General features: G+C 41.2%; 1 protein-coding gene and 1 long non-coding RNA gene across 6 annotated transcripts in view; one reads left to right on the top strand and one right to left on the bottom strand.

Moving 5' to 3' along the window:
* The window catches only part of UBE2H (ubiquitin conjugating enzyme E2 H), a 148439-nt gene that overhangs the window by 115674 nt on the left and 19695 nt on the right, over positions 1-13070 (bottom strand).
* On the top strand, positions 6584-8832 carry LOC144339937 (uncharacterized). The gene is made up of 2 exons (XR_013415548.1): positions 6584-7666; positions 8581-8832. It is a non-coding gene; the product is annotated as an uncharacterized LOC144339937 (long non-coding RNA).

Here is a 13070-nt window from a genome sequence, read left to right on the forward strand (position 1 = left end):
AGGTAGATCACTTGAGCCCAGGAGTTCAAAAACAACCTGGGCAACATGGTGAAACCCCATCTCTACAAAAAAATACAAAATTTAGCCAGGTGTGGAGGTACACGCCTATAGTCCCAGCTACCGGGGAGGCTGGGGTAGAAGGACCACTTGGGCCTGAGAGGTCGAAGCTGCAGTGAGCTATGATTGTGTCACTGCACTCAAGCCTGGGTGACTGAGCAAGACCTTATCTCAAAAACAAAAACAAACAAAGAAAAAAAAAAAAACCCACCAAAAGCAAGGCACATGGATGAAAGGAAATGTGTCATATGCTAGGAAAGAACAGAAAATGACTAACTCTAGTTCAAAGTATAATAATTTCTATTATCTACCTGTTTCAAAAAGACAGTAGTAAACAGCCAAGCTAATGAGTTTGAAACTGAAATTAAGACAAAAACTTGATTGACCATCAAGTTTGTTTTAATACCAGAATCCATTCCTAGACTTGTAAAAACAAAACCAAACAAAACTCCTGTTAACACCCTACTTAAAACCTTCAATGAGTCTGGGTGCAGGCAGCATACAACTCCACCTGCCTCCATGTCCTCAGGCGCTCCTCTGCTTATCCCTTGGCCTCACCAATCCTGGGACTCTGCACAGTCATGAACACTCATTAAGTTCCTTGAATAATGTGGTCTTACGGCTCTATGCCTTTGCCTCCCCTCCACCTGGAATGCCCCTCAACTCCATAGCTCTCTGAAAACGTCCACTCATCTTTCAAGACCAAGGTCAAACTTCTTCTCTTGGAACAGCCCCATTTCCCCAGGCAGGCTGCACATTGCACCCCGTTGTGTGTCCCTCTGTCACTCACTGGGAGACAAAGTTCATCTCTCTCCTAGAATGTAAGCTCCCTAGAATAGGAAAGCCATGTCTCACCTCTCTTGTTAGCATCTTTACTGCTTTGCAAAGACCAGAGACAGTGACACAGTCTAGTAGAAAATAATAGTACCTGCTGCAAAGGGTCATTGTTACCAAGTAAGTGAAACTGTGTAGTAGCGGTTAGCACAGTATCTAACACATAAGTACTTCAGTGTTTGCTTTTAAAAAAAATCAGAAAGAAGGCACTAAAAATGTGTGACTAGAAAACAGACTGAGAAAACATTGGGATACCATTTCACATCCATCAGATAGGCAAAATATTAGAAAGCTGGACAAATGTTGGTATGGATATGAATAAACAGGAACTCTCACATGTTCCTGATGGGAATGTGAGTTTGGTAAAACCACTTTGAAGAGGGATTTTTTTCATTTCTCGCCAAACTGAAAATGAGCACCATCAAGATCAGCAATTCTGCTTCAGGTTACATACATTAGACTATTATTTGTAAAATATTGTTCTGATCAGCATATTTATAATGAAGGGATATTTATTCATATCTCAAGAATGCATCTCTCACATTATAAGGGTAAATATTTTTTCAGGGTAAGTATTTTATGAAACTATAAATTTCCATTACACATAAATATTTATGCATATATAGGAGCATTATGCAAATATACACATACATACATATGTTGGGTCTCAATGTAAAGTACATTTCTTACTGTTTCTAGTGAACAAAAAGGCTTGAAAAACACTATCCCAGAAAAACACATATGTGCTCAAAAAGACACTCATAAATGTTAATTATGACACTGTATATAATGGTAAAAAACTGGAAATAACCTAAATGTGCATTAACAAAATGGAAAAAATGTGGTACACACATATAACTCAATATAAATGAACTGGAAACAAATTCTAGAGCTACTAGAATACTTCTAATAATATCAATAAATCTTAAAAGTAATATTGAATCAAAATGTATAAGTATATTTATATAAACATGCAAAATACTACATACATATATATATGAGAAAATAAACATGAATGGAAAGATGATAATTCATGAAGACAGGGAGGGAAGCAGAATCAGGAAAGACATCACAAGAGTCTTTAGTGTGACTTCAGGTGTTATTTCCTTAAAAAAAAATTCTGAAGACAATGTTAAAATCCGACAACTGGGAAACGGATGCTGTTCATTATTTTATTCCACATATTTGTTGTGGTGCTTAAAATATTTTGTCATTGAAAAAAATGTAGTGAACAAATGACTAGAAGATGTCAAAAAAAAAAGCAACCTTTAAAATGTCCTGGTGTTGGTCAGGCGCAGTGGTTCACTGTTTAGGAGGTCAAGGTGGGAGGATCACTTGAGGTCAGGAGTTTGAGAATAGCCTGGACAATCTATCAAGACTCTCTGCCTCTTAAAAAAAAAAAAAAAAAAAAAAGTCCTGGTGTTTATAGTTCCAAATCAACACATATTCCACATGTGATTTTTTTTTAAAGCTAACACTGAAGTACTTATGTGTTAGATACTGTGCTAACCACTACTACACAATTTCACATACTTGGTAACAATGACCCTTTGCAGCAGGTACTATTATTTTCTACTAGACTGTGTCACTGTCTCTGGTCTTTACCCTTGAGGGTCCAATTGTATTCACCATTCTATGTTTTCTAAGGGCAGAAAAACTGACTCTTCTATTTTAGAAAGATTTTGTTTTTTCCAGAGAGAGGGTCTCACTTTGTCGCCTAGGCTGGAGTGCATTGGCGCAATCATAGCTCACTGCAACATCAACCTGCTGGGCTCAAGCAAACTTTTTAAAACACGCAGCTACAAAAGCAAATTTAAACACTAATTTAAAAGCTGACTTCATAAATTATTAGAATGCATGAGAACATTTTGCCCAGTAACATTGCATGGGTTTCAGAGCAATCTTTTTGGCGCTAATTTTGTCTGATTAATGTTGTTTAAAACGTAAAAATACAGGCTTTCTTTCTTTGAAAGTGGCTAGATGAAACATCTCACCATTTCAATATTTCCTGTATGGATATTACATGATATAATTGAAGTTACTATTAATATCCTCTGGTGTGATAATGGTATTGTGTTTATGTAAGAAAAATCCTTATTCTTTTTTAATTTTTTTTTGAGACAGAGTCTCATTCTGTCACCCAGGCTGGAGTGCAGTGGCGCGATCTTGGCTCACTGCAACCTCTGCCTCCTGGGTTGGAGCAATTCTCCTGCCTCCTAAGTAGCTGAGATTACAGGTGTGCGCCAGCCACCAAGCCCAACTAATTTTTGTATTTTTAGTAGAGACGGGTTTTCGCCATGTTGGCCAAGCTGGTCTTGAACTCCTGACCTCAGGTGATCCACCCACCTCAGCCTCCCAGAGTGCTAGGATTACAGGCGTGAGCCACTGTGCTTGTCCTTTTAATTTTTATCTTGAGACGGAGTCTCGCTCTGGCACCCAGGCTGGAATGCAATGGCATGATCTTGGCTCACTGCAACCTCTGCCTCCCAGGCTCAAGTGATTCTCCAGCCTCAACCTTCTGAGTAGCTGGGATTACAGGCACACGTCATCACGCCTGGCTAATTTTTGTCGAGACAGGATTTCAACATGTTGGTCACGCTGGTCTCAAACTCCTGACCTCAAGTGATCTACCCACCTCGGCTTCTCAAAGTCCTGAGGTTATAGGCACGAGCTACCGTGCCCAGAAGAAAAGTCCTTATTCTTTGAAGATGCTTGTTAAAGTATGCTGAAGTCTCATCGTATTTGCAAATTATAAATGGCTCAACCAAAAATATGATAGCAAATATAGCAAAATATTGAGTCCATATAGTAGGATGGCATACAGGTATTTATTTATACTATTCTAATTATATGTATCTGAGTTGTTCTGTTTTAGAGATGGGGATCTTGCTATATTGCCCAGACTGACTTGAATTCTTGGGCTTACATGATCCTCCAGCCTCAGCCTCCCAAGTAGCTGGGACTACAAGTGCACACACAGTGCCTGGCTTGTATCTGAGATTTTTCTTTTTTTTGAGAAGAAGTCTTGCTCTGTCGCCCAGGCTGGAGTACAGTGGCGTGATCTTGGCTCACTGCAACCTCCGCCTGCCGGGTTCACGCCATTCTCCTGCTTCAGCCTCCCAAGTAGCTGGGATTACAGGTGCCTGCCACCATGCCTGGCTAATTTTTTGTGTTTTTAGTAGAGACAGCGTTCCACCGTGTTAGCCAGGAAGGTCTCAATCTCCTGACCTTGTGATCCACCCGCCTCAGCCTCCCAAAGTGCTGAAAGAGAACTTTCCAGTCTATATCTGTTAAACAAGAAACTTAATATTGCCATTATTATGCAATTCAATCTGAATTACCCTTGTCAACTAACTTCCAAAATAAAATAAAGTTTTACCTGCTTTTTCTAAGTTTGGTTTTATTCATAAATATGTGGCAGCTGAAAATAAAGACATACAGTCATATCCATGTTAAAGGCCTACTACTATATTTTAACCAATAAATATTACTACCAACCCAGAATTTGTTCTGCAATATCATTAATCACAATTTGAAGCAGCCCTCTCTTGCTACTGGACTTAGACACTTTTTATGTGACTAGAAGTTACATAGTAATTTAGAAAATCATAAAACTGATTACCAATTTCCTCAGTAACATTTCCAAGTAACAAGCCAAATTTAGGTTAAAGAATCTATAACACCTTGGCTGGATGTGGTGGCTCACACCTGTAATCTCAGCACTTTGGGAGGCCAAGGCGGGCAAATCACAAGGTCAAGAGATCAAGAACATCCTGGCTAATATGGTGAAACCCAGTCTCTACTAAAAATACAAAAATTAGCTGGGTGTGGTGGTGGGTGCCTGTAATCCCAGCTACTCGGGAGGCTGAGGCAGGAGAATCGCTTGAACCTGGGAGGTGGAGACTGCAGTGAGTTGAGATCGAGCCATTGCACTCCAAAGAATCTGTAATACCTTGCTCTTACCTAATAATTAAATATTCCAATTACGAATTACAAACATCTGAGGTGATTACTGTTAGGTAGGAGAGGTTCTAAAACATGGAAGCTTTCTGAAACCTACTGTTCATAATGCCAGGGATCAGGAACGCTGATGGAGAAATTTACTGGGTTGAAATTACAAAATTATTTGAAATAATTCTCACAAGGGCCTGTCCCATCCACTAAACCATACTGTCTCTCTAGATGTATTCCACATGAAAAACAAAACTGAAACAAGACACAAGGGAACTGTAAGTTTCCATCAAGTGAACAAATAGATACTCTCACTCCACAGGATAGAATCAGAAGACATTAACTAGCTCCCCATATTGGACAAGGGCCATTAACATTTTGACTCAATTCTACCATCTGTAACAAAAGCAAAAACTGATTCACTCACAGAGTAGGCCAAAGTCTGACCTAAGTAGGGCAAAGTATCTGAATTCTTGGATAAGCAAATTATGAACATCAGATAGCATTTTAATAATTATACCTTCAGGATGGGCATGGTGGTTCACACTTGTAATCCTAGCACTTCAGGAGGTCAAAGTGATAGGTTCACTTGAGCCTGGGAGTTCGAGACCAGCCTGGGCAATACAGTGAGACCCTGTCTCTACAAAAACATTTTTTTTAATATTATACTTTCACAATACTCCATCTAATTCCAGAGATCCATTTCTAGAAACGAAAGGATAACAAACACATCATTACTAATGGCATAAGACTGAGACTTTTCCTAGTCAACATTAACACAGGTTTCTAAATGTAAAATATTTCACTGCCACATTTTAAAATCCAAAATGAAGATGTTAAAAGTCTTCTACTTTGAACTTCTAAAAAAGCCCTAGTAAAAATTCATACCAAGAAGGTAATAAATTGCAGAATTTACCTAGTTTTACTGTGCATATTTATCTGCAAAGAGACTAAGATTCAAAATGAGATTTTAACTTCATGTCATAACTCTATCTTCACTTCTGTATTCCCTAGAAGGCAATACCAGGTATACATATGGCTGTGAAGGCCTTTTACATTCACACACACACACAAAAAATAAGAGTTGCATGTATGTCTACATATAAAATCAGAATATTCAAGTTGGAAAGACTTAAAATCATCTAAACCAACTCCTTATTTGATAGATAAGGACACAGATAACCCAAGAAGGAACCAAAAGCCCCAAGGCCTCCGAGTAGCACAGAGCCAAGGACAAAAGCCCTGAACGGTCCTCCAGGCAGTCTCTTTTCCTAGCAACACTCTGCCTCTCCTCTACCAACCTTTAACCACCGCCAAACTACCAAATCAGGTCCTCTGAGTTAAAGGTTGAGGGTAAGCTAAACTATGAACGGAAAAAAAAAAAAAAAAAAGTTAAACTTTTTGTTTTCCTTTAACGCTCAAGTAAGTAATTTTATCACATAAGCCCAGTCCCCCAGCAAAGCAGAACCCAAAAGACATAAATAATCATAAACGGCCGGGCACAGTGGTTTACGCCTATAATCCCAGCACTTTGGGAGGTCGAGGAGGGTGGATCACGAGGTCAGGAGTTCCAAGACCAGCCTGGCCAAGATGGTGAAACCCCAGCTCTACTAAAAATACAAAAATTAGCCAGGCGTGGTGGCGGGCACCTGTAATCCCAGCTACTCGGGAGGCCGAGGCAGAGGTTGCACTGATCCAAGATCACGCCACTGCACTCCAGCCTGGGAGACAGAGTGAGATTAAGGCTCAGAAAAAAAAGAAAGAAAGAAAAAAAGATATTCATAAACAAAAATTCACGGTGCTCTCCAGGTGGAAAAAAACAAGAAAAAAATAAAATCCACGGTGTGGGACAGTTCATGGGAGCTAGGCCTATACAATAATACTCCCAAATACGTAAATGAAAGAAAAAAGTGAAACAACATTCGCTGTGAAAGACTGTACATTATCCAACCCAATACCTCTTATCTCCTTCTTACTATCAAAACCCCGATTTTATTAAGGGCAGTCAAACAGCCTTGTTTCCCAGCCTTTCTTGCAACGAGACACTTCTCGCCCAAGATGATCAGGGCAATGTGTAGGGAGGCATATTCAGAAAAGTTCCTTTGGTTGTTGGAGAAGGGGAATAGTTTTAGCTAGCTCTTAGCCTTCTGCCAACTCACCCCTTTCTTCCTCCCACTGCATGAAACTGAGGTGACTGCAGAAGCGATTCCTTTAAGAATAAGTAATGCACTGAAGAGGGCTGTGAATACACACTGCAGCAATCTGGATTCCCTGATGACATGAAGCCCGCCCTTACCTGCCTACCTAACTTACTGTCACAACTACATTATTCCAGAACTGTTACTAGCAGCCAACTACAATTCCTAACTGATCTGTCCAGTAAGCAATCACATGCTAAATACATTCACATACATTTCATATAAAATAACCTCAAAACAAGTTACAAGTATTTCCTTCCTTTTTCGGTTGAGGAAACCAAGGCAAAGAGATATAAATCCAATCTGTGACTGAAGCCTATAGTTATTCCACTGTATTTTACGTCTTCAAATGTCACACATTTGAAAAAGTCTATGATTTTTTCTTTTTAAGATAAAGGGTCTCGCTCTGTTGCCTAGGCTGTAATGAAACTCTTGGCCTCGGCCTGGCACAGTGGCTCACACCTGTAATCCCAGCACTTTGGGAGGCCGAGGCAGGTGGATCACCTCAGGTCTGGAGTTCGAGACCAGCCTGGCCAAGATCATGAAACCCGGTCTCTACTAAAAATACAAAACTTAGCCTGGCGTGGTGGCACATGCCTGTAATCCCAGCTACTCGGGAGGCTGAAGCAGAGAATTGCTTGAACCCAGGAGGCAGAGGTTGCAGTGAGCCAAGATTGCATCACTGCACTCCAGCCTGGGTGACAGAGCGAGACTCTTGTCTCAAAAAAAAAAAAAAAAAGTGGACAACAAATAAATGGATAAAGAAAATGTGGTATGTAATACACTATATATGAGTACTACTCAGCCATAAAAAAAATAAAAAACCCCATCTTACTCGCAGCATCATGAATGAGTTTAGGGGACATTATGTTAAGTAAAATAAAGCAGGCACGCAAAGACATGTACCGCATATTCTCACTCACATGTGGGAGCTAAAAAAGTTAATTTCATAGAAATGGAGCAGAATAGTGGTTACTAGAGTCTGGTGGGGAGGTAGCCAGAGATTGGTTAACAAATATAGAATCACAGGTAGATAAAAGAAATAAGTCTTAGTGTGCACTGGAAGGTGACTGTAATTAACAATTTATTGTAGCTGAGCGCAGTGGCTCACACCTGTAATCCCAGCACTCTGGGAGTCCAAAGGCAGGTGGATCAGTTGAGCCCAGGAGTTTAAAACCAGCCTGGGCAACATGGCGAGATACCATCTCAAAATTAAAAAGATAAATAAAATTTGGCCGGGCACAGTGGCTCACGCTTTTAATCCCAGTACTTTGGGAGGCTGAGACAGGCGGATCATGAGGTCTGGGGTTCAAGACCATCCTGGCCAACACGGTAAAACCCCGTCTCTACTAAAAATACAAAAAAGAGTCGGGCATGGTGGCGCACACCTGTAGTCCACTCGGCAGGTTGAGGCAGAATTGCTTGAACTCCAGCCTGGCAACAGAGTGAGACTCTGTCTCAAAAAAAAAAAAAAAAAAAACATGATTTATGGCCAGGCGCCGTGGCTCATGCCTGTAATCCCAGCACTTTGGGAGGCCAGGGCAAGTGGATCATTTGAGGTCAGGAGTTCAAGACCAGCCTGGCCAACATGGTGAAACCCCGTCTCTACTAAAAATACAAAAATTAGCTGGGCGCGGTGGTACATGCCTGTAATCCCAGCTACTCAGGAGCGTGAGGCAGGAGAATTGCTTGAACTCGGGAGGTGGAGGTTGCAGTGAGCTGAGATCGCACCAATGCACTTCAGCCTGGGCAACAAAGCGAGACTCCGTCTCAAAAATAAATAAATAAAAACTATTTTGTCTTTTCAAATAACTAGAAGAGTGGATTTTGGATGTTCCCAACACAAAGCAGTGATAAGGTGACAGATATGCCCAATTTGATCATTACACATTGTATATATCTATAGAAGTATCACTGTATGCCATAAATACGTCAATTAAAAACGAACAAAAAAATATATATATAAAGATAAGAAAATCAACAATATGGTTACACAGAAAAAAGGCTCTGCATATTAAAAAAGATACACAAATATGAGTTTTACATTTTATTTTAAAGACTTGAATTCTAGCACTGAAATCTAGTTTTCTGGCTTGAAATAAAGATAATTGCTTTATGAATAGAATATTGCAACTATGAGCCCAGAGTCAATTAAATGCCTGATAAGAGTAACATTCAGGGGCTGGGCGTGGTGGCTCACGCCTGTAATCCCAGCACTTTGGGAGGCCAACGGCAGGTGGATCACCTGAGGTCGGGAGTTTGAGACCAGCCTGACCAACATGGAGAAACCCCGTCTCTATTAAAAAGACAAAAATTAGCTGGCGTGGTGGCACATGCCGGTAAACCCAGCTACTTGGGGGGCCGAGGCAGGAGAATCACTTGAACCCAGGAGGCAGAGGTTGCAGTGAGCAGAGATTGCGCCATTGCACTCCAGCCTGGGCAACAAGAGCAAAACTCCGTCTCAAAAAAAAAAAAAAAAGAAGAGTAACATTTAATGCACCATATCCTGCAGCTCAAGAATTGAAGTGCTATCCAGTATGTTTCCTTCTCCTCTCCACACACAAAGACTAGCACATTTCATCACATCTATGACACACCATTATTTTATGACACACCAAGAAAGGAAAAAAGTTGCCCATTAGACTATGACTTATCACCATTTTAAGACATCTCAATTTCAAAGATGTTAAGATGTGGAAAAAAAGGTCTTAGAATCTATAAAATACACATCTTCACACACCACCAATTTTCCTTCTTAGCTACATGTGTATTGACATGGTTTACTTAATAATTCAATCCAGTCTGGTTCAAATATCATATTAACACATTGCCAGGCACAGTGGCTGACACCTGTAATCCCAGCACTTTGGGAGGCCAAGGTGGGCAGATCACTTGAGGTCAGGCGTTCGAGACCAGCCTGGCCAACATGGGGAAACTCTGTCTCTACTAAAACAACAAAATTAGCCAGGTGTGGTGGCAGGCCCCTTGTAATCCCAGCTACTTGAGAGGCTGAGGCAGAAGAATCACTTGAACCCAGGAGGTGGAGGTTACAGCAAGCCGAGACTGCACCGCTGTACTACAGGCTGGGCAACAGAGATTCTGTCTCCAAAAAAAAAAAAAAAACCTGATATACCAGAAACTGTGCTAGGTTACAATTAAAGCACATCCTAGACTTTATCATAATATGACTTCTCTTCCGACATACATTTGCTAGAGTAGTGGCTCTCAAACACTGTGGTCTCAGCATGCTTTACACTCTTCGTATTTTTTTTTTTTTGAGATGGGGTTTCACTCTTGTTGACCACGCTGCAGTGTAATGGTGTGATCTCGGCTCACCGCAGCCTCTGTCTCCTCTGCCTCCTCTGCCTCCCAGGTTTAAGTAATTCTCCTGCCTCATCCTCCAGAGTAGCTGGGATTACAGGCATGCGCCACCATGACCAGCTAATTTTGTATTTTCAAAATACAAAAGAGACGAGGTTCTCCATGTTGCTCAAGCTGTTTCAAAGTCCCGATGACCTCAGGTGACCTGCCCACCTTGGCCTCCCAAAATGTTAGCATTACAGGCGTAAGCCACCGCACCCGGCCTACACTCTTAAAAATTAAAGACCACGGCTGGACGTGGTGGCTTATGCCTGTAATCCCAATACGTTGGGAGGCCAAGGTGGGTGGATCACGAGGTCAGGAGTTCGAGACCAGCTTGGCCAACATGGTGAAACCCCATCTCTACTAAAAATTTAAAAATTAACAGCTGGGCGCAGTGACTCACACCTGTAATCCCAGCACTTTGGAAGGCCAAGGCGGGCGGATCACGAGGTCAGGAGATCGAGACCATCCAGGCTAACACAGTAAAACCTCATCTCTACTAAAAATACAAAAACTTAGCCGGGCATGGTGGCACGCGCCTGTAGTCCCAGCTACTCGGGAGGCTGAGGCAGGAAAATTGCTTAAAGCCAGGAGGGAGGGGTTGCAGTGAGCCGAGATTGCCCCACTGCACTCCAGCCTGGGTGAGAGCGTGAGACTCCATCTCAAAAAAAAAAATTAAATTAAATTTTTAAAAAACGCAGGGCACGGTGGCTCACACCTGTAATCCCAGCACTTTGGGAGGCTGAGGCAGGTGGATCACCTGAGGTCAGGAGTTCAAGACCAGCCTGACCAACATGGTGAAACCCAATCTCTACTAAATACAAAAAATTAGCTGGGGGTGGTGGTGCATGCCTGTAGTCCCAGCTACTTGGGAGGCTGAGGCAGGAGAATCACCTGAACCCAGGAGGCAGAGGTTGCAATGAGCCGAGATTGTGCCACTGCACTCCAGCCTGGGCAACAAGAGCAAAACCCTGTCTCAAAAAAAAAAAAAAATTAGCCAGGCGTGGTGGTGTGCGCCTGTAATCCTAGCTACTGGGGAGGCTGAGGCAGGAGAATTGCCTGAACCCGGGAGGCGAAGGTTGCAGTGAGCAGAGATCACGCCATGGCACTCCAGCCTGGGCAACAGAGTAAGACTCTGTCTTGGCGAAAGAAAAAAAAAAACTGAAGACCTCAAAGAGCTTTTCTATGTGTGTTACTTACCATTTTAGAGACACAAAATATTAATTCCTTTAAAAGTAAATCTTATGCATGTATACATCATTTTTATGAAAAAATTAATTTCCAAAACAAAGAATAATATAATAACGGCTTTTAATGATTTTGCAACTCTCTTTAATGTGCAGCTTAAGAAAAGAAAGCTGGATTTTCATATGTGCTTCTGTATTGAATCTGGTATATTCTGAATGTAATTAGAGAAGAGTCCTTTAATAGACTTTTCAGGTAATTCTGGACATTTTTTGTTGATATTATGCCAAAATTGACAGACAAGCGGTTGTCTCCTAAAAGCTAACTGCAACGTGGAATCTTAATTTGTACCAATGAACTTTTCATATTCTTATATTAAAATCCACTGTTCTACTTTACTTTTTTGAGACGGAGTCTAGCTCTGTCACCCAGGCTGGAGTGCGGTGGCACAATCTCAGCTCACTGCAACCTCCGCCTCCCAGGTTTAAGCGATTCGACTGCCTCAGCCTCCACAGTAACAGGGATTACAGGCGCCAAACACCACGCCCAGCTAATTTTTGTACTTTTAGTAGAGACGGGGTTTCACTGTGAACTCCTGACCACGTGATCTGCCTGCCTCGGCCTCCCAAAGTGCTGGGATTACAGGCGTGAGGCACCATACCTGGCCTACTTTGCATTTTTAATAGATCTTTTAACCAAGCATAATTTTTCTGTCATGTACTGGCCATTTGGAAAATAGTTTTCACTGACTTCCACAGATCTTCCAAATGTTGACATCATTTCATCATACATCAAAAATCCTGTCAGAAATGTCTATATCAGAAGACTGTTGGCCAGGCAAAAAAGGCACATAATGAATGAATATTACTATGAAACAAGTTCTGACCTCACAGTCCCCTTGAAAGTATCTTGGGGATCCCTAGGGGGCTCCAGACATCACCTGTGCCAGAACCTCTGTTATTTACCAAAAACCTAAAGAGTAAAATTCTGTTTCTCTTTCACCAAGCACATGCCCACACACAAAGAAAAACCAAAGCTATACTTACGTGTATACACATTTAAATATAACACTAAACTTCAGGTTTTGCATCTGTAAAATGAGATTTTTAAAAGCCTGGTTTAAGTATTTTTCCTATTATTCTGAATAACTAAGAAAAGGCCACATTATTTTTATGGAAGGTGTGAGCTGCTGAAGTAGTTCTTAAGTCCTCTTCTGTCACAGAATACAGATGAAAGGTAAACACAAAATAAAGGTCCTTAATGAAGTCCTGAGCAAACTAAGAAGTGACAGTATCAAATATTAAGGAAAGCCCCTTTTAGAACTTCTAAATTTGTAAGGAGGAACTTGACACACTTTGCAACGTATAAAACAGAGTACTAAAAAGCTCCACAATTTGGATGGGTTTAAGGTATTCTATTTTACAAATGAAGTAAAGCAAGTTTCAGCTGTTTCTTTCCCCAATGCACAACCTTAATTTCTTT

The sequence above is a fragment of the Macaca mulatta genome, chromosome 3 (assembly GCF_049350105.2).
Source record: "Macaca mulatta isolate MMU2019108-1 chromosome 3, T2T-MMU8v2.0, whole genome shotgun sequence".
Taxonomy (NCBI): Eukaryota; Metazoa; Chordata; class Mammalia; order Primates; family Cercopithecidae; genus Macaca; species Macaca mulatta.